This window comes from Pleurodeles waltl, chromosome 10, assembly GCF_031143425.1.
Source record: "Pleurodeles waltl isolate 20211129_DDA chromosome 10, aPleWal1.hap1.20221129, whole genome shotgun sequence".
Lineage (NCBI taxonomy): Eukaryota > Metazoa > Chordata > Amphibia > Caudata > Salamandridae > Pleurodeles > Pleurodeles waltl.
In genome coordinates, this window is record NC_090449.1 from 236078529 (window position 1) to 236091430 (window position 12902).

The window sequence follows — 12902 nt, forward strand, 5'->3', positions numbered from 1 at the left end:
AGAGCTGCAGAATTTGAAACTGGGGAACCAGGTTCGAATTTTAGCATTAGCTCGACATCCTGTGATTGTGGGCAAATCACATAGGGCCTGATTACGAGTTTGGCAGTATTTTGGGAAGACCGCCGTGGTGGCGGGCACCAAAAGACCGTCATGTTGGCGGTAATTCGACCATCTCATTGAGTCACACTGTGAAGTCCACCAAAAAGCAGTCAAATTTCTGAAACCACTAGGACACTTCAGGAGGGAAAAGAAGCACCAGCACCCCTAGCCCGACAAAATTCCACCCATGAGATTACGAACACAAATCACAACAGCAGTTCTTTCATGGTGAAAAACCATTGGCGGGCTAAACTCACATCACACTGAACACAACAACACATCGGATAGTTTGAATACCCCACAACTGACACACATCCACACACCTGACACACCTACACACTGCACTATATAACATAGCCTATTCAACCCAGAATCCTTTGCAACTAGATTGCCAAAGACAACCAACATCTTAGAGAGATGCAAAAAGCAAGAATAGGCATTTCTATTCATTTCACTACGCACACATCACATACTTGCTCAACATACACAACACACATTTTACTAGCACAGACAATCCACAACAACCGTCACCCACTCACATCACAGCACCTACACCTCACCATTTGCCATTTTTCTTCAGCCTTTTTCTTTGAACACTACAATACCATCTTCACCACTACTACCATATCCCCACAAAAAACACCCACATTTCACGGATGATGAGTTTAGGGTCATGGTGGACGAAATTGTCAGGGTAGAGCCACACCTGTTTGGAGCACAGGTCCAGCAAACATCAATTGCCAGGAAAATGGTGTTGTGGTAAGGAATAGTTGATAGGGTCAATTCTGTAGGCAGCTATCCGTGCACAAGGGAGGACATTAGTAAGAGATGGAATGACCTCAGGGGGAAGATATGGCCCATGGCATCCAGGCACCAGTCGGAGGTGATGAAGACTGGTGATGGGCCCCTACCTCCTCCCCCTACTTTCACATCTTGGGAGGAGAAGGTCTTCGACATAATATATCCTGAGGGCCTGACAGGAATACCTGGAGGAGTACAGTCACATAAGTCCCCACAAAGTCCATGTCACCCAATAGTCATGTCATGCATGCTCCCTCACCACCGTAACCAACCCCAATTTACATAACACCTACTACAATTCTGTCCAAATGTACTAATAACCCTCTCTGGCATGCCACGTGTCTACTAAACTCCCCTTGCTCCACAGCCCTTGGAAATGGCACATGAAGTACTGGCAGCTCATAGCACTACTTCTCCCAGAATGCAATAGCCCACCATTGTTAAAACCTGAACAGTGCACCAAATGTGAGATGCCATGCATGTGAAACTAACTACCTATCTAACCCATCTTGTATGTGCAAGTTTGAAACAGTTAAGGCCAATGACAGCAATGCAATTGCCCACTCTCACAATCATCACAAACAAAACACAGTTATAGCTGAGTGCCCAAGCCTAATGCCCTTAGAATAACGATTCCTAATATTGAAATATACTCAACTGGGGTGGAAATCTAGATGCCATAGTGAATGAACATGCAGTACATCCAGTGACAGGTCAATGTCTATTGCTTTCTCCCATACTGTGCCCCTACTCTGACTCTACTGTGCATTGTACAGCCCTGTTTTGTTGTGCCATGTATCATGTCAGACACTACACCAGGCAACAAAGATGAACACCCTGCCAATATTAAGACAGCATGTGATGGGATCAGCAGTCCAACCACTACCAACATAGTTTAACAGTTTTAAGCATGGTGTATGGTATTGAAATTATAGAGTCTCATGTTGTACTATATAAGATTGTACAGCAGCTGTTATTGTCATTTCTGGGGATCATGTTACAGCAATGGCTGCATCTCACACAATATCAGTAATACCCTAAATGTAATAGTGCCTCTGTGTTTCACTTCTTCCACAGGTAACCTTGCCATTGTCACCATGAACTGGATACCAGAGACTGTCACTACCCCTCTTGATAAAGGTCCCAGTGAGGACAACACCCCTGAAGTTGTGAACAATGAAGATGAAGCTGGCCCATCATGGACACTTGGGCCCCCATTATGACTTCGGCAGTCTTTCCTTAAGACTGCCGAAGCTACGGGCACCAGGAGACCACCAGTGCTGGCTGTCTTCCGCCCGCCATAATATGGGTACAGCTAGATTTGCTCCACACTGTGGGTGGAAATCTGGCAGTATCCGTGCTGGTGGTCGGGGGCGCTTGGGCAGTGCTGCCACCTGCACCACCCCACCAGAAGGACACCAGCAGCCATATTAAGACCACTAATATGGCCTGGCGGTGTCCTGCCGGTGGAACGATGCCGGCGGTAGCAGCGCCCTTTCCCGTTCCCTGCCGGACGACCTCCTCGCCAGACAAGGTAAGTCAGGCGTCCGACAGGGGAGTGGGGGTGCGAGGGCAGTGGGTGTTGTGTGTGCATGAGGTGTCTGCATGTCTGTATAAATGTGTGCATGTGTGAATGTGTCTGTGAGTGTTGTGGTGTATCCATGGTTGCATGCATGTGAGAGAATGCATGTATGAATGTTGCAGGGAGTCTGTATCTGCATGTCAGTTTGTATGCATGTGAGTATGCATGTGAGCATGTTAGTGTGTATGCATGCCTGAATGCGTGTGAGTATGTGTGAGTGAATGTGTATGGATGTGTGTGAGTATATGTGTGTGAGAGGATGCGTGTCTGGAATTGGAGGTGAATGGGTGCATGGGTGGTGCGTGTGGGTGCGTGTGTGCATGTATGTGGGGAAGGGGGTGGGGAGTGTGGGCACAGTGACTTTAAGGGGTGGGGGGTCAGGTGATTGCTGGGGGGTGGGGGCTGGGGCACTGTGACTGTAGGGGGTCAGGTGATTGCTGGGGGGTGGGGTGCTGTGACTGTAGGGGGAGTAGGGAGGTCTGGTGAATGCTGCAGGGTTGGGGGAGCCATCTACCGGTGTCAGGGAAGGAATTCCACTTCACCGGTAGCCCTACTGCCATGGTTTTCGTGGTGGTGCCACCTCTGTGGAAACCATGGCGGTAGGCCGGCTCATAATGCTGCCGCCGATCTTCCGTGGACCGCCGGGTCGGAGCTGAACATCTCCGGCCCAGCGGTTCATACCGCCATGGCGGTATGAGTGGGCATGTGGCAGGTTGGCCAACCCGCCACACTCATAATGTGGCGGTATAGACCGCCAGCCTGTCGGGGGTGATACCACCACATTAACCCTGGTGGTCAAAAGACCGCCAGGGTCAAAATGAGGGCCTTGGTCAGTCAACAACTGCCAGCCTTATCCTGCCAACAATGACCTCTCTCAGCCCTGTTGCATCAACATCACAAGCAAATATTTGCCCCCACACCTGTGTCTCAAGGACTGTCTCATCCATTGTGTACCCCACAGTACAAGTACCTGAGTATCCTCTTGTCTCTCCTGACAATGATGGTCCTGCCACCACTGGGAATGGGCACACTGTGCCAGGGGAACAAGCATGTGGGGGTAGAGTATGTGAGAGGGATGCCGTGGGCCAGAGGATAGGGCTCAAAGGGACAATACTGACCAGGAATCCATCTCCCAAGTCTTGGGAGCCTACAGAAATTCCCAAGGCATGGTGGGCCAAGTAATCACCATGATGGGGAAAATACAAAAGCTGCAGAGGGATAACCACCAGCAAGCCATGCAGCAGTGGCAGGCGCAAAATGCCATCTTGGCTTCCATTGCTGGGTTGCTGAAGGGCACCAACACTACCCTGAGTAGGTCTGCCACACAACATCAGGCCTCTTCCACTAGTAATGATTCTTCAGGCCCTTCAACATCTGCGGCTGCTAGTGGAATAGAGGCCCTACCAGGGGAAGGACATGCCTCATACACCCCACCCTCTTCAGCAGAGGAACCCCCCCACAAACATGGATGTCCATCTAGACATCCAGGAGGAGCAGATGCCAAGACTAAACCCACTGCCAGGAAGTGAACCTCTCCTGACTGGTTCCCTTTGTGTACCACACATACACCCTATTGACTGTTCAGAAACCTATCTTCATTTTTCTATGGTTCAAGGACGCTGGACTTGTGTTTCCTAATAGTGTAGCAGCTACTCTGATAATTTCAGCCACCATGACTGAACCCTTTACTGGTTACTTTGTGTTTTCTTAATTACTAATCACACATATTGTTTTACTGTCCACAATAAATCACACTTAAACACAGGTCCTGTGTAAGTGTCATTTATCAACCATGTACAAATGTCATGCATGTCAACTCTTATATCAATATGTCCCTCTGTATTATACAACCTTTGTTATGGTTATCAGCAGGAGACTCATTACATTGTGATTGTGGCATGGACAGATTCAGAAACTGGTGTACACTCCATCTACACACATATATTGCTGGATATGCAAACAGCACATAGAGTATAACTGATTGTAACGTCAGGATGTTTGCTCAGGTCTCATACACTACTAAACCACAGGATACAGACGTTAGGGACATGTCAGTCTTCCTACAAGCCAGGAAACATACAGATTGGTCCTTTATATCACCTTGTAAAGACTTATCACATACCAATACCTTAGCTTCCTAATAATTACATCCCATGTTGCAGACAGAGATTAGTGCTGATGTCCCTAGTCCAGGGAGCATCCACTTACATTGGTCATGTACCTGTAGGCTTGCCACTCACCTATGTTAGGCCACAGAGACATACGCATTGGTCTGCAAAGTAGGAACACACTGACAGTTATGTTACAGGTAGGTCACCTACAACAGAAACCATTGTCATGGTAGAGGCTATGGAGCTACATTTTCACATGTCAGACACATATAGACACACAAATGACACCATTTGGCCACCTCCAGTAACCTACAGATCATCTTGAGGCGAAAACACATTTCCACCCCAGTGTCCTGACAGAATGGCGATGTAAGTTACGCTCCACAGACTCATGGCATTTAGTACATGGTTTCAGCCATGTACATTTCTCATATCTGCATACAATTCCCATCTGCTTCTGACACTGTCTGTGACTTGCTGAGGATGAAGAGCCAAACTGGAACTCGCCAACTCTATGACTGACAGAGATAAGGGATAGGACAGAGCAGAAAACATTAATCATTCAGACAAGTCACGTTCACGAGTGTGACTTTGCATGTGCATTAACAAATAATGACACTGTAGACCACTCTGTTCTGTACACAATACTAAATTACAATCTGCATGCACAACTCACTCATTGGCATTGTAGTTACCTAAAACCTCTTAGATGATGGCAAAAGAGTAGGTGACATGCTACTCATCAACTCTAGGTTACACAATGAAATCTCAGGAGACATCACATATTTTGAATCAGTTGAAGTACTGATTGATGAGATCTGCCCTGAGGTCTCCAGCTTCATCTTCATCTAGCTGAACATCACTTTGCAAATCTGAATTTCCACCCACTGATTCTGCTGCCTCCCCCTCATTTGGTAGGAATGGTATCCTATGTCTCAGGGCAAGATTGTGGAGCATGCAGCAGGAAACAATTATTTGACATACCTAGTTGGGTGAATAGAGCAGGGCTCTTCCTGATATGTCCAGGCAGTATAATCTTGCCTTTAGGAGCCCAAACATCCACTCCATGAAACACCTTGTCCTTCCGTGGTCCTCATTGTAGTGGACTTCCCCTGGCATGGCTGGGTACCTCACTGGTGTCAAAAACCAATGATGGTTTGGATAGCTAGAGTTCCCTGTAACGACATAGGTAGAACAACACAAACATATATTGAGAACATGCACAATTGTGATAGCAGGAGAAAAACTTTACAAACACACATGCCAAATCTGACTTACCAACCAAGCAGGCCCTCTCTCTGTAGAGTTGTGTCATCAGCAGTGAGATATTGATTTACCACATGATGAAGGAATCATAGACTGATCCTGGATACTTTGTATTGACTTGTGAAATGTATTGGTCTGCCAAACACACCACTTGAATGTTGATGGAGTGGTGGTTTGTCATGTTCCTATATACCTGTTTGTTGACACAAGGTGGCTAAGGTTACATGGGTGCCATCTTTGGCTCCAACCACATGTGAAATGTGTCCCATAGCATAAAACTCTGCCTTCACATAGGTCAAATCTGCATGTTGGGGAAGCCTGATGTAGCTGTCCAGGTGTTTCAACACTGCACACAGTACATCCTTCAAAACCAGTCTGAACATGGGCTAAGACATCCCTGCAGTTAGGGCCACTATACCCTGGAGAGACCTAGTGGCCAGGCAGTGTAGCAGTGAGATAACTTGAACGATGGGAGTTATGCTATGACGGATTGTGAAAGGCAGGCATCAGATCTGGCTCCAACTGATCACAAAGATCCATGATTGTATGCCTATTCAGGCAATATGTGTGTATAGTATGTCTCTCCTCCATGGTGTGCAGGTCTACCAGTGGGTGGTACACTGTAGGTTGTCTTCCTCTCCTCATTCCAGGGTAACTATGTGGAAACATGAAAATATTGCATGTGACATGAACAATGCACACATAATGAAAATGTCCATATACAAGTCACACATATCGGCAGTCGAGGTAAGTTACAATATCTGACATCTACAGTACAGAATTTTGCTATGCATCCTATGACACTTCCCTTAGTGCACATTCCCTGAATTGTCTAATGTACTATACATGCATACTTAACTGTGACTGACAGTGTTTGATAGACCAACTGAGTTTACATGTGAAACACATTTTGTTGCACCTATTCTACATTAATGACGCATTTAGGATGTTGAGAATAGGTGTACATTTCTATCATCACAAATACCTCTGTTACACAACTTTACCTACTCACATGAACAGACTACTAAACCTGCAGGCAGTACTAACTAATATTTAGCACACTATATGAAATCGTACTTGACACAGATTCCAAAACCTTTCCATACATGAAATGTGCTCAAAATGGCAGCTGCCTGACCTACTGTTCTAGACATACGGAAGTGACCTAACTCCGCCGGCAGATGTTGTCATGGTGGTAGGCGGTCACAACCGCTGTGGAAATTGCCATAGGAACACATTGCTGCTTTTGGCAAACTTGGGCTAATGGTAATGCCTGCCAGTGGTGATGGTCCTGTACGTGGTGGACATGACCGCCATCTTTTGCAGTATTGCACATTTGACTCCTGACACTGCTGCCAGCAAGACCTTCACTACCTGAGCTGCTTTGTACTGCCTCTCGGAGCTAGCATGCCACGACCTGCAGGCGATAGGGCCCCAGCCTTTACCTCAGACGAGCTGGACAAGCTCGTGGAGGAGGTCCTACCCCTGTATGAACAGCTATATGGTGCACCAGAGGAGCAGGTGAGTCCAATGGTATACCAATGTGTAATAGGTGTGGGTGTATGATGGTGAACCTGAAATGCTGAGTAGCACAGGTTTGCTGCCTGCAGATGCTACATTATTCATTAATGTGAACTGAGAGGATGGCAATGTTTGCCTACTTGCTGTGACAGATGTGATCTGTCCACTTGTGTTGGGGATAGTGCATGTGGACATTACTTTTTCCTTTGATGTGTGTCAGTCATGCAGGTCAATGTCCATAAAAAAAAAGGGAATCCAGTGTGCCATCACCAAGCAAGGGCCAGCCCTGGGGATCTACAACCGGTGGAGCACCCACTGTAGGAAGCAGTGGGGGGACGTGAGACGCTGGACCTGGAAGACCGCAGAGGCACAGCTGGGGATGTCCTCCCAACGAGGGAGGGGTGCCATTCGGACCTTGACATTTAATGGCCCACATTTTGGTCTGAGGTGGATGGGCATTTGAGGGCAGAACAGCAGCCACAAGTACTGACTACACACATGTACATGCCTCTGCCAGTTAAGTGTATGATGTCTAAGTATCTCAGCTGTGACAATGTGGTAAGTGCTACAGGTAAAGTGTCTCCCAGGAAGACATAATACTACACTTGCCAACATTGATACACAGATGTGGACACTGTATTTTGTATAGGGACATATTACTCACCTATGCTGACCAAATTGTATGACAGAATGTGGTTATGCAAATGTGACTGTGTCATGTGTATCTCTACGCTGCTATACATATGTGTAACCTACTATGTCATATTTCCCACCCACTGAACCACAGTCCATATACCCAATTGGTAAGTTGTCTAGCTCTTTGGTCTTTGACCATTCTTATTCCACTGGATCTAGCTCTATGTGCACCACAGGGTCTGACAGATGAGTGATAGGATCAAATATTCCTGTGTTCTAAAATATATGGAAACTCCATGTGAGGGTGGTATCCCAATCAGGAACTTGATATGGCATACTTACTACACTCTCTCTAAGGTTTGAGGCAGTGTCCCCATTGTTATGTCTCAACTATACATTGGCAAATGTGATGTTTCATCAGGGTGGCCATCCTACATGAAGGAAAACATGATGGTAATGATACATTAACTGTGCAGGACATATCATTGACATTTGTGTTCAGACAATGTACCATGTACATGGTATTGAGATGGTAAGTGGCTAGCCTGCTGATCCCTTAGGCCATGTATCATGTCCATGCTACATAGGGCAGGACTGTCATAGTTTGGAATCTTGCTGGTTAAAGGATGACAGTACTTTTGCTTGTAGGTGACTATGCCTATCCTAAAACAAGTCGCAACTGTTGTCCCAACCTTACCGGCTCACTAGCAGCACCTCACCAGAAACATAATAATAAAAGGTGATTTGTGGTAGCCTTTACGCATGGACTCAAGAATAAGACATCTCAGGGAGTGTCGTGGTTAAACGGAGATTACCGCTTTCTCACAGATATATCATGTCTCATACAAACGCAGGAAATGACAAAGATGCAGTAAAGTTTCAATAGTTTTTATTTAACACAACTGCAGTTTGCGATATGTTGCATGGGCTGCAATGATTAGGATAATGAATAATGCAAGAAACAGAATTGTGAAGATGAGAGTCATTATTACAAAGACCCCCACCATCTTGCAATGCATGTAAAAGACATACGAGATGTAATATGCCCTAATACCCTAATGTGAGAGGCCTAACCTCCTACCTAAAGGAGAGCTGGGTTTGCTAAACCTAATCTGCCAATGCCATGTCCTTGAGAGGAGCCCCCAACCCTGGTTACCTTGGAATGAGGTCTCTATCTCAGACTCCGCAGGAACACGAAGAATGGGTCAACGTCAAGAAGACGTGCAGCATCGGTATCAGCGATGGTGGCGGTGCCCTCTGGTCAGAATCCCTCGGATTATCTGTCTAAAGTGTGATGTATTTATACAGATCTACCAGGACCCCTGACATAGGTGTGTTCCCAAACAATAGATAACAGACATGCTTGGGACGGCAATTATTATAAACAAATCCCTCGAAAGTATGGAGAGGGAAAATCCCTAAGTGTGAACACCTACTGTTTGTTTGTCTTTGTCGCTTGATCTTGACGCCTTAGTTTGGTGGCACTGATAATACAAAGCATAACAAGTGGCCTAACTATAAAGAAGGCAGCCATCTTAGATGAATTAAATAATTAAATGGGCTAAGACAGAGCAAGCTAAGTAGGTTAAAAGTCAGTAGGTGACGGGGGCACGAGTCTGCAAGCCAGAGGCTAAGCTAACTCCTGTTATCCCATTAAAACAAACTAGGATTCACTACAGGACCATACTCATATGGGTGCATTATGCACTGTTTTTTGCATAGATCATGTGTGAATTTGTACTTTGTGCCTTTTTATGTTGAGCGCTCTGCTTTGCCACACTTACCTTTGCTAATCTGAGGCTGTTGTGACACATTTGTAATGGATCAGCTATTTTTGGCCTAACTTCATAGTATAGCAGATGTTCTAGTTGACAATCACAAGTTGGTGGAATGAGAGATGTTGTTAGTCAATGTGCTGGACTCTAGGTATATGTATCAAACATGGTTACATTAGAAGTGGCTTATGTCAGTGTTACTTTAGGACCGAGATGTTATGTTACACATGTCTGCACAATAGGTAGTGAAGTAGGTTTTTGGATTTTTTCAAGTATGGATTTGTACTCAGCATGAATAGTGCAATAGTATGTGGCCTTTATGCATGTGATTAGTGTCCTTTGTAGTGAAGGTGTTGGTATGCTTCCTGTGGTTGTCTGTGGGTGTTTCCTGTGTGCTAGGTAGACCACTATTGCTGGACATAACTTTGTTGTCTATGTGTCAATGAGTAAGATAAGTAGGTCCAGGAACTCTATCTAATCATTTTTAAAGAGGTTTGATAGATGTTTACTGACATGGTATGTACTTTTATGAGCTTCTCTATTTGGGTATGCCATATGAAGGGATTTCATCGGAGACATTTGGCATTGTGAATGTTGTGGACAGAGTCACAAATTATGTATGTGATTGCAAAGCAACACACTGTGTTGTAGTTGAAGTGAGATGAGTTTACTTTCATGAAACATGACTACTGGTGATGGACTGAAATTATGGGTAGGCATGATATTGTGATGTCAGTCAACAGCATTTGCTAAGGAGGATTTGTTGATGCACAGTGATGATCTGAATAGGGAGAGACTTTTGATGTTGCCAAATCATCCTGTGCATGAATGGTCTGTGTTACAGCTGAATTGATGGGATGGTGATGTAGTGGTCAGATGGTTGTCTTATGTTGTGGGTGAGACTGTTGTCTTATGACTGTTGGAAGTATGGAGTTGTGACATGATGTAGGCTCTGAATGGTTCCAAACTGAGGCTTTCTTAGACATAGATGTGATGTTACTGTTGTGTGTGGTGTAATTTATGTGTATGCTAGGAATGTGATGGCTCTCTCTCTCTCTCTCTCTGTTACTCTGCATCAGCATTAGCAGGTGAAGGAGACAGGGCACAGCCGAATGGGCAAGTTGCTAGCCACGGGACCCGGAGTGCTGATACTACTGAGACCAAGGGACCCAGTGGCCCGGAGGGTGAGGGGAGTGCCATGGGGGGACAGGATACAGTTCATCATCTTTGGAATCCTCCTCCAGTGAACACTCTCTGTCAGTGGCAGACCCATCTGGGACCACCCCAGCACCATCTCTGTCTGCCACCCTCCTTTCTATCACCGCCCTCCCAGTATCTTCCCATGCAGTTAGCTGTGCCCACTCACCCAAGAGAGTGGGCGTCTCCTTTGCTGCAGGCACCTCTGCCCCTGCCTCTGTCAGCCCTGCTGCCCTTAGTGAGGAGGCTATTGCCCTCCTGAGGTCAAACTCCTTGGGTCAGTCGACCATTGTGATTGCCACCCAGGGACTGGCAACTCAGATACAACAGAGTTGTCAGGATACTTCAATTCGATTTCCTCAGAAGCAGAAGATAACTCCTCAGTCCCGACCCAAGCTACTCACAACAAATTTTAATCCTTCGTGCTGAGTACCCCAGAGGGGGAAAGGGGAATGGGATTGTAGAGAGACTGCCACAGAGATGATGAACGTCAGTACTCAGTCTGCCTCTTCACGTCTAAGATTGGATGCAGCATCTGCAAGAGTCACAGTCGCAATTACTAGGGACATACAACATCAGTTTTACACTTTCTACTCTTAACACTTTATTCTCTTTAATTCTATTATTTCTTCACTCACCCTGAGTTCTCTGTAGCCTTGCTTCTCTCTATGAACGATAAGCTCTTCTTAAAAATGCTTATTACTGATTCTGGAAGAACTTCTCAACCTTTGTTAGAGATTGGTTTTATGTTGCTATATATATATATATATATATATGTATATATATATATATACATATATAGTTGGTGATAATGCGTTCTCCAAATCAGCTGATGTTAGTTGGTTTCTACTTTACATTAGAGAGTTCAATTACGTTTATTACATTGGTAATTCTTGCTTGTGAAAGTTTGTTTCTCCTGTCTTATTTTGACTTCTGTCAATACTTGTATTTGGAAATGCTTGTTTATTAAAGTTCGTTTCTTCTTTCTTACTTCGGCATCTGTTGATAACTTGTATTTGTAAATGCTTGTTTATTAAAGTTAGTTTCTCCTTTCTTACTTCGACATCTGTCGATAACTTGTATTTGTAAATGCTTGTTTATTAAAGTTTGTTTCTCTTTTAAACTCTACTTTGGTTTATTACCGTTGCATTTGTAAATGCCTACTTGTTAACATTCATTTCTCCGTTAAACCCGGCCTTCGTTTTTTTAACCTTGGTATTTGTAAATACTTGCTTGTTAAAGTTCGTTTTTCTTTTGACTTTGGTATCTTAAACAGGAACCTTGTAAACATAAGGTTTATTCATACATTAAACTCTGTAGCCTTGCCAACCCTCCACTGGAACGGTCTACTATCAAACTCCTCGAATAAACCTTGACAATATTTATCACGTTTTCTGTAAAATAGTCTTCAAGTGTAATTTTACCTCACAGGAGTTTCTGCTCTGAAGCGCGCTCTCTCTCCACACAGCTGATTCCTGTCAGACCTCAGTTGAAGTGCGAAGCTTCCAGCTGGTGAGCTCGTAACCTAGCAACCAACCGATTGCAAGACTAGAACTGTAACTAACCTTCAGGACTCACGACGGCCATCTTGAATCTTCTCTTCTTGATTCTTCCTTTGAAATAAGCGCAAGATTACTCTGCAAACCTTCTTCCAGTTTGGGCTTTGCTGTCTCCACTGAGGATATCTCTTTGCTTTTTTCAAGCATTTCTTTGATTTGATTTGGCAAGTTTGTGTGGTCATGACAAGAGTAATGCATACCTGGAGGGCATTCACGGTGCACCAGCTGGCCTACAGAGATCCTTTCAGGTTCTGACCTCCGTACTGACAGCAGCCTGTCATCCTTTGTCTCCAGTCCCCCCTACACCTTCTTCTATCCAAATCCCAAACTACTCTTCCCTGACCCAGCCAATGCA